Source organism: Lithobates pipiens, unplaced genomic scaffold (assembly GCF_037356315.1).
Source record: "Lithobates pipiens isolate NorthernLeopardFrog02 unplaced genomic scaffold, aLitPip1_a1.2 Scaffold_1, whole genome shotgun sequence".
In the NCBI taxonomy this organism is placed as follows: Eukaryota; Metazoa; Chordata; class Amphibia; order Anura; family Ranidae; genus Lithobates; species Lithobates pipiens.
The window spans coordinates 209047965-209055688 of record NW_027507685.1 but is presented as its reverse complement, the minus strand read 5'-3'; positions in this window follow the sequence as shown (position 1 = coordinate 209055688).

Below are 7724 nucleotides of genomic sequence, written 5' to 3'. Positions count from 1 at the left end.
GCGATTGTTGGCAGGGGATTGTCTCTTGACAGACGGTTGTCCTAAAATCTTACTGTTAGTACGCTCCTTTTGACAATTGTTTTGGCCAACAAATGTTGGATGACTGGCTAGTAAATTTTTGGCAGACAACAGCTCCATGTCTGATTTTCAGATAGTCAGTATATAAATTTGTCACACAAGTGTAAAGTACAAATATGCATGCTCGTAATCAATGCTCACCAAACACAAAATTAGCAGAAGGGGCCCAAGTGGTGCCTTGAGTGACTTGAGTGGCGCTCAAGAGCTGAAATTCCTCGGAGAAAGTCACTACGTTCGTGTTTGTGGCACGACAATTGTGTAATGTTAGTATGCAAGACAAGATCCTGGCACACACCCTTTTTACAAAAATCAGACGGTTGGCCAACAATCGTACCATGGTGTACGAGGCTTATGAGTTCTCTTCACTTGAACAAAGGGGCCAAGCCCAACCCCCGATAAACAACCCCACACCATAATCCCCCTCCACCAAATGATTTGGACCAGTGCACAAAGGAAGGTCAATAAAGACATGGATGAGCAAGTTTGGGTGGAAGAACCTGACTGGCCTGCCCAGAGTCCTGTCCTCAACCCAATAGAACATCTTTGGGATGAATTAGAGTGGAGACTGTGAGCCAGGCCTTCTCGTTCAACATCAGTGCCTGACCTCACAAATGTGCTTCCCGGAAGAATGGTCAAACAATCCCATAGACACACTCCTAAACCTTGTGGACAGCCTTCCCAGAAGAGTTGAAACTCTTATAGCTGCAAATTGTGGGCCAACTCAATATTGAACCCTATGGACTATGCCCTTGTACACACGGTCGGAGAATCCTTCGGAATGTGTCCTATCGGACCGTTTTGTCGGATAATCCGACTGTGTGTGGTATGCATCGGACTGTTTCCATCGTAATATCCGTCGGATCAAATTTTCCAACTTGCTGGAAATATTTTCCGACAAACTGGTCCGATCGGACATACTCTGATCATGTGTAGAGAATTCTGGTCAGACAAAGTGCCACGCATGCTCAGATCAAATTCCTACATCAAAGCTATTGGCTACTAGCCTGAACGTAGTCCCAAACGAAATTACGTCATCACGTTCTGAAAGATCGGATTTTCCGACAACTTTGTCCGACCGTGTGTATGCAACAGTTTCGGACAAAATCCGACGGATTTGGTTGTTGAACTGTCCGACCCTGTGTACAAGGGCTAAGACTGCGATGCCATTAAAGCTCATGTGTGTCCCAATACTTTTGACATTCGAATTTGTATATGTATGTATATGTATATATAACTGCAAGACATGGCTTTCCACCTCAACTGACAAGCCGTGCAAGGAGAGCATTATTCAGACATGCAACCAACAGGCCCATGGTAACTCCTCCAGAGTTACCATGGGCCTGTTGGTTGCATGTCTGAATAATGCTCTCCTTGCACGGCTGATGTTATTTGTTCACTAAGGTTCTCTAACAAACATCTGAGGGCTTCACAGAACAGCTGTATTTATACTGAGATTAAGGGCCGGTTCACACAGCGATGCGCGGCGAGGCGTCTCCGACTTGCCTCGCCGCGACCTGCACGGACCTCAGCGGCGACTTGCAGAGGACTTCTGCATAGAAGTCAATGCAAGTCGCCCCCGAAGTCGCCCCGAAGTAGTACAGGAACCTTTTTTCTGAGTCGGAGCGACTCGAGTCGCTCCTCTCAGAACGGTTCCATAGCACTGAATGGGGGCGACTTGCGGGAGCGAGGCGAGGCGAGCCGTGTCGCCGCGCCTCGCGTCGCAGTGTGAACCGGCCCTAAATTATACACAGGATCACTATATTTACTAATTAGATAACTTCTGAAGGCAATTGGTTTCACAAAATTTTAGTTAGGGGTATAAGAGTAAAGGTGGGTCCACTCACAGCTCCGGAGCTGTGAACCCGGAAGAATCGCTGAGGCAACATGTCAGCTCCCTCATCGATGACCGGCAGTGATGCGGGAGCTTCCTTCTAAAGCCTCATACACACGGTCAGACTTTGTACAAACTTTTCCGTGGACTTTTGTACAAAGGGCGTGGTCCACAAGTTTGTATTGCATACACACGGTCGGACTTTTTGATAACAAACACGAACGTAATGACGTCACAACGTACTGACGCCGCTTCAAAAGAGGACGTTCAATGACTCCAGCGCCACCTTTGGTGAACTTCTGTATTGTAGTCTGATCTTTTGCATTGGTTCTGAGCATGCGTGTTTGTACCTTGTACAAAAGTCCGATGCTTTTGCGTACACACGGTCGGACTTTGCTCCATCGGACTTTTGTTGCCAGAAAGTTTGTCCGTTCGCACAGCCAACAAAAGTCCGATGAAAACAGAAAAAGTTTGTCCGATGGAGCGTACACACAATCGGATGTTGCTCCAAAACAGCTAATTTGCATGTTTGTTGTCAAAAAGTCCGACCGTGTGTACGGGCCTTTAGGAAAGTATTTCATAATGAGCTAGTATGCGGTGCACACTAGCTCATTATGCCTTTGCCTTACAGTTTTTTTTTTTTTGTTTTTTTTTTACTAGGGCATACAACGGCTTTAATTTTTATTTTCTTCCATCCCATAGAAAAAGAAAAGTCCCCATGTGATGATTTTTTTGGTGACAGGTTCTCCTTAATAAGACATCCAGGGTCTTTTTCTCCCCTGTGCTCCACTGAATGTAATACAACACAGATTGCATTGAAATCTGCATTCTTTCCTGGCTATGCTAGCCAGGGACACAGAAGGGCAGACTCAGTGATGTCAAACATGTTGCTTTCCAGGTCAGCAACAAGTAGGGGAGGAGAACGGACGTGTGTCTGCTGTGCTACCTCCCTTCTACCCGGCGGCACCCGCTATGTTGGTACCGGGCCCACAGATGGGCAAGCAAAGCCCAAGATACATGGCAGGAGCATGTAGGGGAGGGCGTTACTGAGGGTGTGTGGAAGCAACTGGGTGGCAACACAGCCACACGATGCTTCCATCTGACAGGGGGGTTTTCAGATTTTCACAATGTGTGCACAAAATGTGAGGTCTGTACAACGTACAAACTTGGCAGCAAAAGGGTTAAAGGGTAGGGAACAAAGACACCTTAACCCAAATATGCAGATTAAACCAAACAAAAATGCAGTACAGGTGTGCTTGTCCAAATCCAAAGGTTAACATGTTTCACACAAAGCATAGCTTCTTCAGGACCATGGGGTATGGGGTATCACCACATAGTAAAAAAACAAGTATTAGTTTTTGTTTTTTTTATAATTTATCATAATATTCACATTGCATTTCATATCAATAGCACATAAATAGATTGTGTGCTTACACAATATGGCTGGGACATCATGTGCTGGGCAAAAGACTGTTTTTGGGCAGACATAGGCCCTAGGTGTACCACAGAAAATTACCTCCCCAATGGGATCAAGATATTTGTGGGAAAGCCCAAAGGGTGCCTTGAAATGAACAAGTAACCACAAAATATTGAGTAACAGTATAAAGGAGATGGCTTCACTATCATTAATAGGGATGGGCCCAAACACCCCTCTGTTCGGTTCGCAACAGAACTCCCTAACCACTTGCCAGCTTGACAATAGGCTCATTTTACTAATTTCTAAGACCAGCCTAAAGGACTCTGTTTTTATCCATGTGGCTGTAATTTTTAAATATCACTGGTCTCAACATAAAAAAGCAGCTGATACATGATTCATTTTTTTGCTCAACCTGCTGGACTTGATTCCTCCATCCACACACATGATGTAGATGGGGGAATCACTCCCTCAGAGCTTATATATTCAGAATACAGTGATGCTATAGCTGATGGCGCTGATCATACAAAGGAAAATTGTTATCAAATATTTACCGTAATTTTCCTTTCCTGGCCCATCTTCACGTCAGCACACAACGGGTTAACACCTCCTCTGGAGACACACATGACCACCTGTACCTAGCTGAATAAAAGACACCCCTCCCCCAACTAAGGTGTTCGATAACTTAGCCTGCAACGGGTCAATAGCGAGGGAGTCCTGTGCTGATGTGAGGATGGGCCAGGAAAGGAAAATTACGGTAAGTGGAGAGAACAAATGCAAAGAGATACTGATAATCAAAGAAAATCTGCTAAAGCCAGAAAGAATTGATCTCTCTTGTCCCAAACTTGCTGGTCACATATTTAGTGTGTAAGGTTGAATGAAGGCTGCACCAGACCTTCAAGCTGGCCCTTATCTATATCTTCCAAGTAATCCTGGCATAACTGCTCCAAAGGCTGCCACCCCTCTAGTCAAATAGGCTTGCAATTGTTTCAGAGCAGAAAAGCGTACTTCCTGCATGCCAATCTAATCATCTTGGTAACCCAAGAGTGGATTACTCTTGAGGGCCTGATGGCTACTAAATGAAAAGATTGTACACTTTCCTCTTTTGACCAAGTACACGGTTAGTAACTCGACCATGTGTAGGAAAACTGAAGTCTTCCTGCTGTGCACTCAGTGACTCTCATGTGAAAACTTGGAGGGACTACTTCACAGTTTTTTTGGAAACTGGATACCACTTTAAAATTGAACTTTGGAGATAGACGTGATATCCCTATCTCTGGTAAAAAAGAACAGAAAAAAAAATACACCAAAGGGCCCTTGGAGGAAAGTGTTACAATCTTCAATATCTGTCACATACCTGAAGGGAGACTGAAATGACAAGGTCGGCCTCTCTTGTATCTCCAATCCTGGTCTTCCTGGGTGTGGAACAGAGCAAACTGAGGAATAGGAGGAACATGAGTGCCTGAAGCTGTAGACACAGAAACTTATAGCAGAGGATGCGACTTCGGGAAAGCAGGAGAACCGTCAGGCCCCGGAAGGCAGCTGTACCCACAGGATCCGCTGGGGTAGAAGATACACTACGCTTGAACAGTGACACTGGAGCGTCAGACGATGTAGAGTTCCTGGTAGGCTTACAGCAAAATGTCGCAAAACCGAAGAAGCAGACACCTGGGTGGTGGTAAGGAGCCGAGCAGGAAGCTGGAGCAGGTCACTAGGATAGCCGGTTTCAATAACAGATGGGCAGCAAAGTACAAGGCAGCAGGCAGAAGCAGGGTCTCAAGAATAGCCGGGTTTATTAACAGGCAAGCAGCAGGGTACAAGGCAGCAGACAGGAGCAGGGTGAAATGGGAAGCCAGGATCAGGAACCAGTAATCAACACAAAGGCAGAGTCCAGAGGCAGGGTCAAGGCAAGCCAGGTTTAGCAACGGATGTTTGACAGAATAAGCAGGATACTGGGTAGCAAGGAACACCTGAAGACCAGTCAACAATGGTCTGGGGTCAGGGCACTTCCTTTAGCAAGCCGCTTGGCACTAGGGGCACGTTCCTGTGCGTGCACAGTGGATTTAATGCACCTAGGCATCTGCAGACGCCCGTACATGCGTGCATGCACGAGTGCACACCAGAAGCTAAAGGTTTTCTTACTACATCCTTCTGTCTAAAGTAGTTTCTATCAGGAGAACTAGTTTTACCGTGAGGTACTTCAATGGAAACAAAACCTATTGAAGCAACGGGTGGTCTCAGATCCAAGCCCAAGTCCCACAGAGGGAACAAGGATTTCCCTCAAGGTCATATATAGATTGTCATCTGGAAGAAGCTTTTGCACCCATCTGCAGCCTGTGAAAAGATAAACTAGAGATCTATACCTTAAATGGAGTTGTATGCCAGACCAACCTTTAGCGCTGACTGTAAAATGTCAAGGATATTGGCTAGAGCAGGGACCGCAGGAGAGAAAGCTTTTGCTGAGCAAACAAAACAAACTTCTTTTGTATCCTCTCTTATGTAGTGTTCATGGATGATCTCCTGGTCACCAATGTCTAAACAACCTCAGATGAGAATCCCTGCACCTCTAGTGTAGCCTATTCCATAGCCAGGCTACAGTGGCGGCTGGTGAAGTTTTAAGATGGGGGGGCGCTAGACCACGCCCACCCTTTTGACCCATCCCACTTCTCATAAGCCCCACCCATTATAGAATCCACCAACTCCGTCCCCTGTAGTACATCATATACAAGGCTCTACATTATACACAGGGCTCTATACTTCATATACCAGGCTCTACATTATAGACAGGGCTCTGTACATCATATACCAGGCTCTACATTATACACCAGGTTCTAATGACACATCAATATGTCTGACAGCCCAGCCACACTCCTCGTTCACCAGAGAAAAAAAAACAGGAAACACAAAAAAGGTGCTCGGGAAACAGCAATAGGCAGAGGTCACCGCAGACAATGAAGTACAAGAAAGCCTAATAAAATAAAACAAATACAGTCATCACATTTAGTGACTGCAATAATGCAATATCTTACATGTTTTCCTTTAGTGGTGGGATCAGAGGGATGGTGATGATCAGAGACAGAAGGATAGAGGTGGGGTGGGGAGTTGGATCAGTGGTGGGTGGGATGGGATCAGGGAAAGAGGGATGGATCAGGGACAGAGGGGTGGATCAGGGACAGAGAGATGGTGGGTGGGATAGATCAGGGACAGAGATATGGTTGGTGAGATGGATCAGGGACAGAGAGATGGTGGGTGGGATGGACCAGGGACAGAGAGATGGTAGGTGGGATGGATCAGGGACAGAAGGACGGTGGGATGGATCAGGGACAGAGAGATGGTGGGTGGGATGGATCAGGGAGAGAAGGACGGTGGGATGGATCAGGGACAGAGAGATGGTGGGTGGGAGGGATCAGGGACAGAGATATGGTTGGTGGGATGGATCAGGGACAGAGAGATGGTGGGTGGGATGGATCAGGGACAGAGATATGGTTGGTGGGATGGATCAGGGACAGAGAGATGGTGGGTGGGATGGACCAGGGACAGAGAGATGGTAGGTGGGATGGATCAGGGACAGAAGGATGGTGGGATGGATCAGGGACAGAGAGATGGTGGGTGGGATGGATCAGGGAGAGAAGAAGGTCGGTGGGATGGATCAGGGACAGAAGGACGGTGGGATGGATCAGGGACAGAGAGATGGTGGGTGGGATGGATCAGGGAGAGAAGGACGGTGGGATGGATCAGGGACAGAGAGATGGTGGGTGGGAGGGATCAGGGACAGAGATATGGTTGGTGGGATGGATCAGGGACAGAGAGATGGTGGGTGGGATGGACCAGGGACAGAGAGATGGTAGTTGGGATGGATCAGGGACAGAAGGATGGTGGGATGGATCAGGGACAGAGAGATGGTGGGTGGGATGGATCAGGGAGAGAAGAAGGACGGTGGGATGGATCAGGGACAGAAGGACGGTGGGATGGATCAGGGACAGAGAGATGGTGGGTGGGATGGATCAGGGAGAGAAGGACGGTGGGATGGATCAGGGACAGAGAGATGGTGGGTGGGAGGGATCAGGGACAGAGATATGGTTGGTGGGATGGATCAGGGACAGAGAGATGGTGGGTGGGATGGACCAGGGACAGAGAGATGGTAGGTGGGATGGATCAGGGACAGAAGGATGGTGGGATGGATCAGGGACAGAGAGATGGTGGGTGGGATGGATCAGGGAGAGAAGAAGGTCGGTGGGATGGATCAGGGACAGAAGGACGGTGGGATGGATCAGGGACAGAGAGATGGTGGGTGGGATGGATCAGGGAGAGAAGGACGGTGGGATGGATCAGGGACAGAGAGATGGTGGGTGGGAGGGATCAGGGACAGAGATATGGTTGGTGGGATGGATCAGGGACAGA